Source organism: Lontra canadensis, unplaced genomic scaffold (genome assembly GCF_010015895.1).
Source record: "Lontra canadensis isolate GAN:19392208 unplaced genomic scaffold, GSC_riverotter_1.0 scaffold48, whole genome shotgun sequence".
Taxonomy (NCBI): Eukaryota; Metazoa; Chordata; class Mammalia; order Carnivora; family Mustelidae; genus Lontra; species Lontra canadensis.
Genome location: NW_022631042.1, coordinates 1,848,206 through 1,863,074, shown reverse-complemented (window position 1 = coordinate 1,863,074; position 14,869 = coordinate 1,848,206).

Genomic DNA, 14,869 nt, shown 5'->3' with positions numbered 1-14,869 from the left:
TCAAGAAATGTAGGTCAATCAAACATATTTTTTAAAGTGTAGCACTTTTATGGATATATCTGACTGCATTATTCTTTAGAATTACTCAGTATTTTCCTAATTCAATTTTTCAGTGGGTTAACTTACTGATTTTTAGCATTTATTGTTAATGGTCAAGTCCTCTGAAAAATCATAGAAAAAGCATAAACAATACCTATGGTCTCACTTAGTGTAATTAAGCTTTATAAGCTATTACATTTAATAGCACCTTAGTATTTATCATATATTTGCCACCACTACCTAAAAATTTAATTTTTCTTGGGAAAGAAGATGCTGAACTATTACAATATTTTACTGAAAAATATCACATTATCAATTGTAAAATTCATTATACTTTGATGTACTATTAAGAAAGAAAAGATGTTGCCAAGTAAACCATAATGGAAGTCTATAACATCAACGTTAGGGTGCACTCATATTCCAAAGTCAGCAAAAGAGAAAAAAATATATAAATCCTGGCTTTGATGAAATATAGTAATGATCAAAGTAACAGTAACTCCTTAAATACTGTGGCAAAGATCGGATAACTCCTTCCTGGGTTACGTTTCCTGGTCTTCATTACGATTACTCATGGTCATGTGACTGAGTGGCTGTCTGCAGAAGCAGTGTTATATTTAGGGGCCAAGCTTCAAAGACTTTCCCCATGCAGCCATCCATGTTTTTCCTTTTTTGCCTGCCAGGCAAGACTGAAAGTCATGTGTGGAAGATTATCAAACTGGAGCTCAGAATGACAGACAGCATGAAAGAGAATATACTCTCTCCCCACCAAAAGAGGAAGACCAGGACTGGATTTGTGCTTGAGAGATAACACAATTCCTACCAGGATGAACCACGGGGCATTTGGGTCCATTTGTTAAAACAGCTATTACACTAATATTGCAATTATTCCATTTACTAATGCCCCAAGGCCTTAAAACAACTTAACACAATACTTTATCTGAAAACGCAAGAAAAAGTTAAGAGTCTGAAAACAGGAAATTATTCAACTTCCCTCAAAGTGTCAATAAATAGTGGAATTGTAGAAATTTCAACAAATACCTTAATTATTGCCTATCACATGCAAAATAATGCACTAGTTGTTCTAAGAGACAACTATGCCCAGGAAAATGGAAAATCCAATTGCAATAAATGTGGCCTATTTAAGTTGCCTAAAATGATTTAAAAAACAATGGCAGTCAACAAAAATTTTTACCAATTACAGCAAAAGAGAGTATCTCATACAGTGTTACATGAATAATTAGAAATGCTTATTAAAGCCCATAATTTTAGGGAGGGAGGGAAGAAGAGAAAAGGGAAGGGACTGAGTTTTCCATTTGACCCTGTGGAGACACAGACTTCACATTATCAAATGTTTAGCATTTACACATTAAAAAATGTGCTTTCACTTTGCTTACCCAAAATGACAGGTTCACGAAACTTTTTTTGTGGAATGCAATGCTAATATCATGCAGGACGCTTAGGCTATACTGACCACTTTGCTACTGTAGAGAAAAATTAAAAAAAACCCTTTTAAATAATAGGGACAGCATTTAAAATCCATTACAACGGCCTTCCTCTCATTATGACATAGATAGGATAGGCCTACTCAAACAACTTAGTAGTCAATTTGGGATAGTTTAAAATGCAAGCATGGCCCTCCTAAGGTTCTTTCACCATAGGGACCTGTGAGATTGTGACTAGGAAGAAAGGAGTCATCAGTGAATCTATGGAGTTCTTAACACTGAAACTATGAACACTGCAAAAAGAAACTGAGAAATTCCTGCAATTAATATTTTTAAAAAACCCTGATGTGAGGGGAACCTAGGTGGCTCAGTCAATTACGCATCTGCCTTCAGCTTGGGTCATGATCTCAGGGTCCTGAAATGGAGCCCCACGTCGAGCCCCACGTTGCACTCCTTGCTCAGGAGGGAGTCTGTTTCTCCTCTCCCTCTGTCCCTCCTCCCTGCTCATGCTTTCTCTCTCTCTCCACCTCAAATAAATAAAAACCTTAAAAAAAATCTGATGTAGCTATGTAATTTGTGGATTGTATCACTCAGTGTATTCTGAGTTATGCTAAGATGACAAACAATGCCTAAATTTCAAAGTCTCAAAACAATATTGATCTCTGGTTCATACCTTGCCTTTCTCCCCCTTGACAGTTGGGGATTCATTTCTGGATCATCACTGTCCTCCCCAATAGGAAAAAAAGAAAAAAAGGAAAAGGAAAAAAACTTTCTGGAATACTGACAGAGGAGAATATGACAAAATGAGCATGGCAAAGCAAGCTCTTAAAGCTTCACTTGAAAGTCATACACATCATTTTAATTAATATTTCATCATCTAGAGCCAGTTACAGATCCCTACCCCAAAACAGGGTACAAACACCCCACTGATTGTCTGAAAGGCAGAGAGATGGAAGTACTTACTTTACAGCATTAATAACTACCACATGGACCAAGCAGGTCACATAATGGGATGAATGGATAATGCAAAAGCAGGCTACAACCAAGAAGGTTCTAGCCAAGAATAGGGGCAGAGATATTTCCTTTACCTTAAATTGCTAGGGTTTTCACCAGTTTCTTCTTGTTGAGAATGAAGATATTAGAGTGATAGCAAAAATCCAATGGCTAGGGCTATATATGAATGATAATACAAAATACATATAGACATAGAAACACAGACACACACACACATACTATACATGTAAAGGGCATGGTTTCAGCTACTTCCAAAATTAGAATAATTGAATAATACATGAACAATCTCTGTTATGATTTTGTGTGAATTCCATTTACAAAGAGTAAAATACATTAGTGTCAAATGATTGCAAATTATATTCAAATACTGATTATACTGTGAGGCTTAAGAACATTAATTTTGGAGTAAGTCTGCCTAAGGTCAAACTTCAGTTCCATTATTTATTAGCGGATCCAAAAAGCTGCTTAATCTCCCTGCCATTAAGAACTGCAGCGATACGCACCTCATAACGTTGTCCTAAGAGTTAAATGAACTAAAGTACATTAAGTGCTTAGCATTAGTAATTGCCATGTTGTAAAAATGTGATAATTCCAACAAGACCAACAAAAGTAACAAATGTCTGGAATACAGTGTTACCTCTCTACACCACAGCTTTAGTCATATGCAATTATACCTTGTTGAATATCTCCTTTATTTTCCAGAAAGAAGCAAAGCAGAGAGTTCAAGGTAGCTAAAAAGCCAGGGGAAACCCGATCTCATTTGTTGAAGCTCTTTTGAAGAACTGCCTACTGGAGCCTAACGGTGCTTACTTCTCTTCTAAATGGCATGTCTTTCCTTAACAGCCCTTTCCTCTGTTTGAATAAAGTTCCCCATACTCATTTGCAAATTCAACAATCACCCTAAGACTGGTCCATGTGGACATTTTTTTCCTATAGCACCCATGTTTTTCCAGAATGTATCCCATTCTTCATGGTGTCTAGACTGACCTGTTAACAGTTTGGTTTTCATAAATCATCCTACCTTTTCTCAGATGAGGCTTCTTTTCTTCTACTCTTACTGGTATACCCCCCATTCCAAAATGGGGGGAAACACATAAAGTCTGATGATATAATAACAGAGACTGAAATAGCTGCAGAATTATCTCTGACATTCATGCATTCTGGACAAGCAAAAGCATCAGTGACTCACATTAGCATCACAGTGTTAAAAAAATAATAGGGCATTTTTCCATCCCTGTCAGGTACTCAGACTGAATTCCATTTGTTTCTGGGCTCTGAAGAAAGCAAGAGTTAAATGTACATATTGGTAACCAGAAACTTCTTTATCTCCTGCTGTTTCCTGCCACATCCTCTTAATATCTAACACTTGTTGGCTCCCTACAAGTTTGAACTTCTTTATTTTAAATGGAGAGGCACTCTGCCCATCAGTCTTTCCCTGTAACCTTTATTGATTGGCACCTCCACCCCTAGCTGCTTCCCAACTTCCTTCTTAAATCTCCAGTGCTCCATGCCCTCTCTCTCATTCTCTTATCAGATGACCCTGTCTTGCACTTCTCTGGGAATATTTCATCTTGCCCATTGAGATCATATTTAGATGAGAAAAGTGATTTTCAGACTATAATGTGGCACACACCTACTTGTTGCTACCATTTATTAATAGCATTCACCTCAAATTAGCATAACACTTTCATATATTTCATTTTCATTCTGTAGGGGAAACTAGAAATTCAACTATTTCTGTGTCAGAAAACAACCCCATGTAGTGATCACATGTTCTTCAGAAGACAAAATACCTTGAGGTGAAGGAGGAAAAGAATCCAAGTAATCCGCCCATAAACCCGATTCTCTGAAAACACACAAATACACACATATCATATTAAAGCATCATCTTTACAGACAATTTAGGAATAAAGACAAATTACATAAAAATTATCTCATGCTGTACTTTATGCCCTTAGATTTTCTTCCAGAAATGCCAAATAGGAAGACCCTTTGAATGAAGTGTCTGTATGGGAAATATTCCAATTTAATTTAGTGTACTTTCTATAATCTCTGAAGTCAAGCAGTTGTACCTAAAAATTAGAGTAAAATTATATGACTGGGCTGATAGTAGTGATTTGAGAAACTGCAAATTAGATTTACTTGCCTTCACTGCCTGTGATAAATGTGCCTCAATATACCTTTTAGTAAAGTTTTGTTTAAAAGATATTTTTGATCCTCTGTTTCAATGTTTAAATTAAATTCATTAGCAGCTGTCAAGCCCCAAGGAAAAATGTCAACACTAATCAAGACAACATCTGAAGGTGTCAGCTTTCCTTTATTTATCTCCTGTCCCCAGAAGGTATAGAGCCATCAAGGGAAAAACTCCAGGTAATGACTACTTTTGTCATTTGTTAAATGTGATTAGAATGCAGTTGCAAAGGCATGAATGTTGTTTCAAGCTGCCAGTGACACCTGTCTTTATTTTTTTAAAGAAATAAAATAATAAATATTACAAGCCTTAGTTTTATTGTAGGTCTGTACATGACAGCTCACGTAGTTGTTTCCTCACGCAGGTGATACTGTAATTATTGGATTCACTGCAGTTGTCACACTAGGCACATTCCATTGTTACGTATAACTTCTCTGCAACCTTTCTCACTTCTAGACTGGGGCATTTAAGTAATCAATAATTTTTATTCCTCTTTCTGCAGCTTATAAAGAAAAAAATTGTGAAGGTGATAAATAATTTTGTACGTAAATTTGCTCATCTGTAAGAATGATAGTTTTGCTCAAATTTGAAGCTTTATTAAAGAAAAGTTGAAATGTTAAAACTGGAGTGGTACCTTTAAGAATGGAGAATTTAGGAATTTTTTCTTTTGAATCATTCAGATTACCAGAATGCCAAGGTGGCATCTTACAATGAGGTTATATTTACTTTCAACAGGTAAGATTCTTTCAACAGTTAAGAAAAGTAAAGTAACCAAAAGCAAAGAAATAATTTTAAGTACAATTAGCTAGATTCATCTTTTTTTGAAGAATAACACTGTGTGTTCATATGTATATGTGTATGTGTATATGGACATATGTATGTATATAATTAAATGAAATTAGCAATAATGGAAAAACTGAGAGAAAGCTCAGAGTAAGAACCAATTAATATTCATTTACATTTTACCTTGTAAAATAATGTATTTGAGTTTCAGAGCAAGAAGGAATACCTGAGATCCTTTTGTTTATTATCCTCATCTTACACATGATTATACTCAGTCCTAAAATGTTAAAGCATCAAATTCATCAACTAATTTTAAAAGAACCTACAATCTCCCACACAGTCCAGTATAATTCGCAATCAGTATTATTACAATTTTTATATCTATTATCACTACTTTTAGTAGAAGTAGGTAATGCTTATTGAGTACTTGCTATATGCTGGACCCTTTGCTGGGTCTTTCTGGGGATCAGATTCTGAGATAATGTCTATTATTATTCTCATGCTCAGATTAGGAAACAGAAGCTCAGAGTTATTAAGTAACTTGTCCAAAATCATTTGAATAATAAGTGGCACAGTATTCTTACAAGTTTAGAAATTGTTTTCCCATGGTGTCTAATTTTATTCTTACAGCAATCCTATTGCACATACAGAGCTGGAATCACCATAGCAAACTATAAATAAGGAAGCCAAGTTTCCGAGAAGCTAACTTTCTTATCTAAGGTTGTAAGTCTAGTAAGTAGCAAATACGAGTGAGCCAAAGGATCCAGCATTGCTCTTTGTATTATATCATATCACGCTGTTTTGGGTATGGTGGATGTTATGAGATAAAAATAGATTAAGTCATGTTCTTCTTATTAATTTGCTAATGTTATCACATGGAACTAAATTAAATTTTAGATTTCCATTATGTGCTAATTTTTTTCAAGCTAGCATAAGAAGCAATTAAAAGTAAATACTCATTCAAAATAAAGACAAAGTAGAAGTGAAGCAGTTAAATCATCTATAAAGTGAAAACACAGGTAAAATAAGCCTGGATGGCTCAGTCAGTTAAGCTTTTGCCTTCAACTCAGGTCATGATCCCATGGTCCTGGAATGAGTCCTGCAATAGGCTCCCTGCTTAGCAGAAAGTCTGCTTCACCCTCTGCCTTTCCCTCATGCTAGTGATTGATCTTGTTCTCTCTCTCTCTCTCTTTCTCTCTTTCTCTCAAATAAATAAATAAATAATCTTAAAAAAATAAAATAAGAAAATATAGGTAAAAAATTTTTTCAAAGAATCAAAGCTGCTGCTGCTGCTTCTTTTCCTTCTCTCCCACTTGCCCTCCTCCTCTTCTTCATCTTCTCCTTTATTTATCTCGAGGGATGTATTTCCTTCAGTTCTGTTGATGAAACAAGTAATTCCTGCCATAGAAAATGCAGTTAGACTCTCAATAAGATGTTGATTTCTCTAGTTATGCAAAAAAATAAAATGACAGCAATTGGCTCAATGTGGCTTATTATGTTCTTAAATAACACTCACAAGAAATTATAGAACAGCTCTGAATAAAATTAATATGATATTATTTTCTCATAAAATATTAAGGCCTTGTTTTAAATGATAAAACCTAGGCCCAGAAAAATTAATTGTCTTAGCTCAAACTGTAGAAGAAGAATAGCAGAACTGAGGTTAATACTTAATTCAGATCAGTGTTTTTTGAATGGCATTGTGTTCCATTTCCCAGGTAAAGGTGGCTACGCAGACAATATTTGCTGTTGGAAAGTCTTACAAATCAAAAGGATAACACCACTGAGTGTTTCTTAATTGGATTGTTCATAATTATGTTTTCTTTAGATTTGCAAGATAAATTTTTGTTCTCAATGCAATATCTTTAAGAACAAAACAACAAAATGTAAAATTTGTTTACAAGTTTATTCCCCTTCCTAAAGATCAGTATACTGTATGTTCAGTATAATACCTATCAACATCCAAATAGGTCTTTTTCTTTCTTTTTGGATGGCATTGGAAAAATTGTCTTAAAATTTATATGGAAATTCAGAGGGCCGAGAGTAGCCAAAATGAATTTGAAAAAGAAAAAATAAAGTTGGAATGGACTTATACTATCAGATTTCAAAACTTATTATAAAAACATAAAAATCAAAATAATGAATTCTTGAGACCTTAGCAAGGTGCTTGGTACATAACAGTTACTCCCTGGATATTTGTCAAATATGCAAATAAATAAAAACAAATGAATGTCTGTGATTAAATTCTAGTTAACCAAATCCAAACATGACTGGTTTATTCCTGATTACTAGATTATGACTGAAATTCTCTATAGGAAATCTATATAATTGTCTAATATTTCTCTTAATTGTACTTTAGAATCAAGGTGTAGTAAGACAATATACTGACATTCTCTCTCTGTGACACATTTCTTTCTCTTTAAAATAAAATATGATTTACACTTAAAAAAATGGACTATTGGCCTAATGATAGGCATATAGATCAATAAAATGGAATTGACAGTTATGAAGATAACTAAATTTTTAGAAATTGGTAGAAGAGATATTTCACCAAAGAAGACACATTAATGACTAATAAGCAATGAAGAGTGCACAGCATCATTAGTCATTACCTAAGTGAAAATTAAAACCACTATAAACTAACCTGAATGGCTATAATTTAAAACCAGACATTGACAAGCATCGGTGAGGATGTAGATAAGGTAGAAGCGACTAGGAGAAACAGTTTAGTAGTTCCTTCACAATTAAATATAAGCTTAAATATATGACCTATGTTAACTGATATATTCCACTTCTGGGAATATACTAGGAAAATTCAGATGTACTTTAAGAATGCAGATAGGAAAAGGATTGACTGCAAAAAGGCTTGAAGGAATTTTTGGTGTGATGATATGTTCTAAAATTGGATGCAGTGATGCACAATTCCATAGATTAAAAATTATGAAATTGTCACTTACGAGGGGTACATTTTATGGTATGCAAATTATACCCAAATAAATTTGTCAAATACCGGTTTAATTTTTAATTACAATGACCTAAAAGAAAGAATATTATGCAAATAAGAATTGCATTTATTTCAAAGCAGATAATTTATATCAGATGATTTGGGGGGAAAGGAGAAAGGAAATGGTGTTTTTATGGGGGGATAGTGGGAAGGGGATCTTATTAGATGATGGAACTGAGATTATGATGAATTGCAAAATGCTTTTCTATCCTTCCCCACTTCCACCTTCCCCTCCTTTTCCTGCTGCCATCTTTCACACATTCTTGTTATGCAAGAAGCCAAGTGCAGGTCAAGGAATGTCACGTTATATTTTCAAATAAAGGCGCCCAACAGATTAACCTCCGCATTGGCATTTGAACTTGTTCCTGACAAATAAGTCAATCAAGATGAGAACATTATTTGAGCAGATGTGTATCAGCATTATTTAAAGAAAAAAAAGCCACTGTTATGCCATACTGAAGATGAGTATTTTTTAAAACTTACTGACATACAAAGGTTTATGCCTATTTGACATTTGTTATTCCTCAATGTCACAGAATTCCTGATATACATGTTATTAACTCTATAAATTACATAAAAGATGACTTTACAACCTTAGATACAACCTAAACCCTGAAATATGTATCACATTCCATAGAAAAAAACAGAAATTAATAACTAATTTGCCTCTAAATACTCTTAATAAAATTCCGTCAAGTTTCATTGTTAAAAACCAGAGAAGAGTTTAAAAAGATAAAATTAATGAGATAAAAATAGAAATAATGATAAAATTTAAAAAGCTTGTTCTTCAAAAATACCAGTAAGACAGATGCAGATAATCATCTTTGAGGTGTCATAAAGACAAAAGAGAGAAAAAATGTATACAGAATAAAAAATATCCTGAACATACACCAAGAAGAGAGTTTAAAAAGTTAGAGCACTACATGCTACCAAGATAAGGGACCTGAAACACAGGGAAACATATGACTTTGTAGCTGAGTAGAAATGGCCACAGTTGTCCCAAGAGGAAGGAGAGGAAGTAAAACAAACTTCAATTTAGCAATTACCAAAGAAGAAATGGGGAATCAGTCAAAGCACTATCATTAAAAAAAAAAAAAAAAAGGCATTTACCTGTTAAAAAAAAAAAACAACAACAGACAATTCCAATGTTATTGAAACTTTCTGAGGCCTAGAAAACATTCTTAATTTTATTTCATAACATCAGCATGATTTCAAGGTGGTTATAGATCAAGTTAAGGAATATACATGTGAAATTCCAAGATGTTTGTTTACCAGTATAAAGTTGTGAAGCAACAAAAATATTTTCACATCAAAGAAAGTGTTAAAGACAGAGAAAACTTATCAAATCCATTCTGAAACAAAGGGTGCCCATCAATGACTTAACTCATATTTGGGGTTTACAATGAAAGGAAATGCTGCATAACAATGGGATAGAATATGGTTAGAAAAAATTAAGATAAAAATCAGTGGCATTCTAAACATTCTTAAATACCCTTTCTCTAGGCCTCAGGAACTGTGGTACTGAAAGCTACTAAAAAATCAGGAATATCTCTAACCATCCTGTTTGTTTGTCTTTACTCAGTTCAGATCAAACATGAGTAGGCAAAAGTGTCTCTGAACTACCCTGGTTTTTTTTTTGAAATATTTCTTCCTTTAATCACCCAGAATCTACTTTAACCTCATCTTCCCTCTCAAATCTAGAACTCATATACTACCGGTCAATTAAACATCGAAGGAAAATACTGTCACGAAATACTTGGCTACTTATCCAAAGCTATTTTCATTTTAATCTTTTGTATCTTGAACATGTCTTTAATAGTGTGGAATGAACAATGATGTCTATTGCTACAACAATATTTTCAAATGCCAGGAAACCAGTAGGAGAAATCACATGAGGGAAACTTCTCATTTTTTCTTTAAAAAAAAAAAAATCTCCAAATTGCACTCTCCAATTAAGGTGAGACTTGTAGTGACAATTTCTTAAGTCCTTTTTATGTGGTTTAGTCTTTGGAAATAGGAGGGAAGGCAATAAAAATGAAGATTGATTTTAGTCTCCCCCCCGCCCCACTTCCCTAAGGAGGAGAAACCAGGTAAACCTGTTTGGAAATTAGAGGCCTTTTCTCGGCAAAGATCAGAGAAAAGCTAATGCCTTAAATCTGCAGAGTAACATTGTCCATGTGGTAGGCCTTGGGAAGGCAAACAGAAGGTACTGGCTCTGCACTGGAGAAATTTTAAAGGCTAGTGAAGGAGATATACATTGAGCGGAAGTGGTAGGTGTTTCCATAGAAGCACATGCCCAAAATGCCACAGGACAAAACAAGGATGCTTAGGGCCATGTTGTGAGGTGCAGAAAGGGAAGGTTTTCTGGGGCAAATATAATTGAATGGAGCTGAACCGAAGGATGGGGAACACTTGAGCCAGCAGAGAGCGTGCATTACAACATGGACAGAGTCCAAAGAGGAAGTCCAATAGCATCTGCCTGTTTACAGGCTGGGTCTGCCTTCCTGTACTTTGCTTTGTATTGCTTGATGTTAAATACATAGAACACTTCCTTTTAAAGAATGTGGTTCTGCGCTGTGTGGTTTTAATCCATTAGTATAAAATTCAGGCCAGGGTAGGGGTAACGTGTGCACGGGTGTCTGTTCACATAAAGATGCCTTCTGCTTTAGAGAGTATGTGCTTTTAAAAGGATTTGGAAATAGTCCAATCCTTTTTTTGCTGACTCTGTTGTCTGCATAGCGAATTAGGAAAGACAGTGTTGGTCCTGCTAGATTTTATCTTAATCTTCACATGGATCCTTTTATTACTTAACGTTCTTCGAGAATGGGCCAGAAAGGGATACCAGAGTGTGTGTTTTTCTTCTTCTTCTTTTTTTTTGGACTGCTCACATGTATGATACACTTACAAACAGCAGGTTTTAATCTACCGCTTTGAAAGACTGGCTTTAAAAATAAACTGAGCTTTTAAATTAGCTATACTACTTGTAAGAGGGACCTAATGTGTGTGTGTGCGCATGTGTGTGCATGTATGGGTGTTTAATCTCCAAACCACTGTAGGTGAGATCTCAAAAGCCTCTTTTATTACTTAGTCTTGATAGATTTCTGACAGGATGAAAGTGATTTCCCCTAACAGAGAGCTAGTAGGTAGAGGTGGTATATACCAGCTTACTGTACATAAAACATGAACCTGATTTGCAGGTGGAGAGCTGCAGGAGAGTTCTAAGGGCTAAAGTTTAGGTTTTTTGTTTTTTGGTGCTTTTTTTTAAAAAAGATTATTTATTTATTTATTTATTTGTCACAGAGAACAGCAGGCAGAACAGGCAGGGCAGGCAGAGGGAGAAGTAGCCTTCCTGCTGAGCAAGGAGCCCGATGTGGGACTTGATTCCAGGACCCTGGGATCATGACCTGAGCCGAAGGCAGATGCACAACCGACTGAGGCACGCAGGCGTCCCTAAAGTTTATGTTTTTAAATACTAGTAAAATATGATACTCTATTCCAGGGATTTTAAAAAAAAGCTGCAGTCACAAATGCCAGTCAATAAATCACTGCAGCTAGAAACTGAGCCACCAAATTTAATTTCAAGTAGACTTCTGATGATTTTCATAAGCAATTTACCTATGTAGAATGATGATAATATACTGAAAATTTTTTACAATTACAGATAAATGTTTGCACCTGGGTGTCTTTTTTCCCCCCAGATGGGTTGTATATTCTAAAAATTTTCCTGATTTTAAAATGTCTGCATATATGTAAAGGATAGATTATGGTCTTTAGTAACATAATGAGTTCTTTAGGGTTACTTCATATAATCTCTTCTTTTCCCTTTTGTACTCTGCATACTTAACACTCACATGCTAATATTAGCACTAATGCCTTAGGCCTAAATAGCAATAATTACTGGATGACATACTGGCTTCTATTTAAGTTGACAACTCAATAACTTGACATATGCATTACATCTCTATTACACTGGAATCTAAATGGCACTTTATAAAGCATTCCTTTTATATTTAGTTCACTGACTGATCAGACTGGAGCTTGTGCTCATCATGTGTCTATTAAAGACTAGTGAATGTGTCATTATTTCTAAGACCTTGCCAGTGGTAGATAATGGAATCACGGAAAGCTGTATTTACAGAGAAATGTTGGGGTTTTGATAATATGTGTTTCTTAGACAAGTTAAGAGTCAGAGAAAGTTTTACAATTTTTTTTATTCTATGTATACAATTCTATGCTTAAATTTAGCATAGGACATTAGGTATATCTTACGTAAGTCCACTTTGTTCTTTTCAAAGATGTTCAATAAACAAATCCACTTTAGAAAATACCTTTTTTTTCAAGATTTTATTTAAATTCAAGTTAGTAAACATCTAGTGTAGTATTAGTTTCAGGAGTAGAATTTAGTGATTCATCACTTGCATATAATATGCAGTGCTCATTACAAGTGCCCTCCTTAATGCCCATCACCGATTTACCCCACCCTCACACCCACCTTCCCTTCAGACACCCTCAATTTGTTCCATATAGTCAAAACAAGACAATACTTTTTATATTTTAGGCATTTTGTTATGGCAGTGTTTCAATTAGCAAAATGTAAAGCATAATAATTATAAATTATTATTAATTTATACTATTTAAACTATTCTTAATTATTGAAAGCTCACACAGTCTAGAATGTTTCAATCCATTCTAAAATGTAATAGAGTTTAAAATATGAACATTCTTTCTCCTCTCCTCTCCTTTCCTGTCTTCTCTTCTCTTTTATCCTCCAAAAGACATAAGACAGGTTTAGTAATGAAGACAGGCATAGGGTTTACATGGAGTGAGACAATCAGTATGGGCAAAAGGTGGCCAATAATGTAAGCCCAAAGGTTTATGTATCAGAGCCACATGGTGAGAATAGCCTGGCAGTCTTAAGAGATTAGCCACACATAGGGGATTTAACAAATACGTACATATATTAAGGATGATGGGATCCACATTTCTCAGTGACAAAGAATGAAGGTAAAATATGAAAAGATCTGGGCATTGGTTTACTACTTTAATCATGAACACACCTAGTGTTCATATGACTTCTCAACTTCCACACACCATTCTCCACAGAAAGGAAGAGATGGTTAGAGAAATAACTGAATACAGCGTGGGCCAGAAAACATATAATATGATCTAGAAACATCATGCTCTGACAGTAAAGAAGGACTCAAAAAAAGCTGGAATATAGCAGAAGGATTCAGAAGTCAGTATGAAGGACTTCCCACTGGCTAAAAGGAAGACTAGATTATCTTATTTAGATAATGATACTAACAGATGATGGCTTACTGAATAAAAGAGGAATTGATGAATGAACACACTGACATAAATAAGTAAACTAATAAATAAATGGAAAGGAATACAAGTAAAAGTAATGGGAAAATCACAATTTGACACCATCCTAGCCAAAATTCATAGAAGCAATAAACATCGATAACTGCTAAAACTAGTGGGTGACAGTGGGTTGAAGAATTGGATATTTACATAGTTTCATTACCTCCACACAAAATTCTTATTAACTACAAAGGTAAAAGAGTAGAAAAACTTGGCTATCATGATTTGTTCTAATTTTATGAACAAAGTTAATACAAGAACTGGAACAACAATAACAAAAAATCTTCTGTTACATGATAGGAAACAAACAAACAAAACCCCCCAAAACGCAGTATAATTTCTGTGATATTTCTGCCAAGAAAATGTGTAACAGGACTTTCTTCATGAGAAAACATCAGATAAACCCAAATTAAGAAATATTCTACAAAATAACAGCCCTGCTTAAAGCATATAAAGGTCATGAAATCAGAAAAAAGATTGAGGAAGCTTCTTGAATGAAGCGGGATAGAAAGATAGGACAGTTGGATACATTATGATGCTGGAGTGGATGCTTTTATTATAAAGAACACATTTGAAGTGAAACTTTAAAAGGTTCTGTGGATGAATATTCTTTGCATTATTCTTGCTACTTTTCAGTAAGTTTGAGTTATTTCAAAATAAAACCAGTTTTAAAAAGGAAAAAGCATATTCTATATTTCTAAATGCTTTAAAAATAACTTTATTGAAGTAACATCAATAAAAAAGCTGCACATAGCCACTCTGGAAAACAGCTTGGAGGTTCCTCAAAAAGTTGAAAATAGAGCCATCCTATGACCCAGCAATTGTACTACTGGGTATTTACACTACAAATGTAGTGATCTGAAGGGGCATGTGCACCTGAATGTTTACAACAGCAATGTCCACAATAGCCAAACTATGGAAAGAACCTAGATGTCCATCAACAGATGAATGGATAAAGAAGATGGGGTATATAGAAATATATATACAAGGAATACTATGCAGCCATCAAAAAATGAAATCTTGTCATTTGCA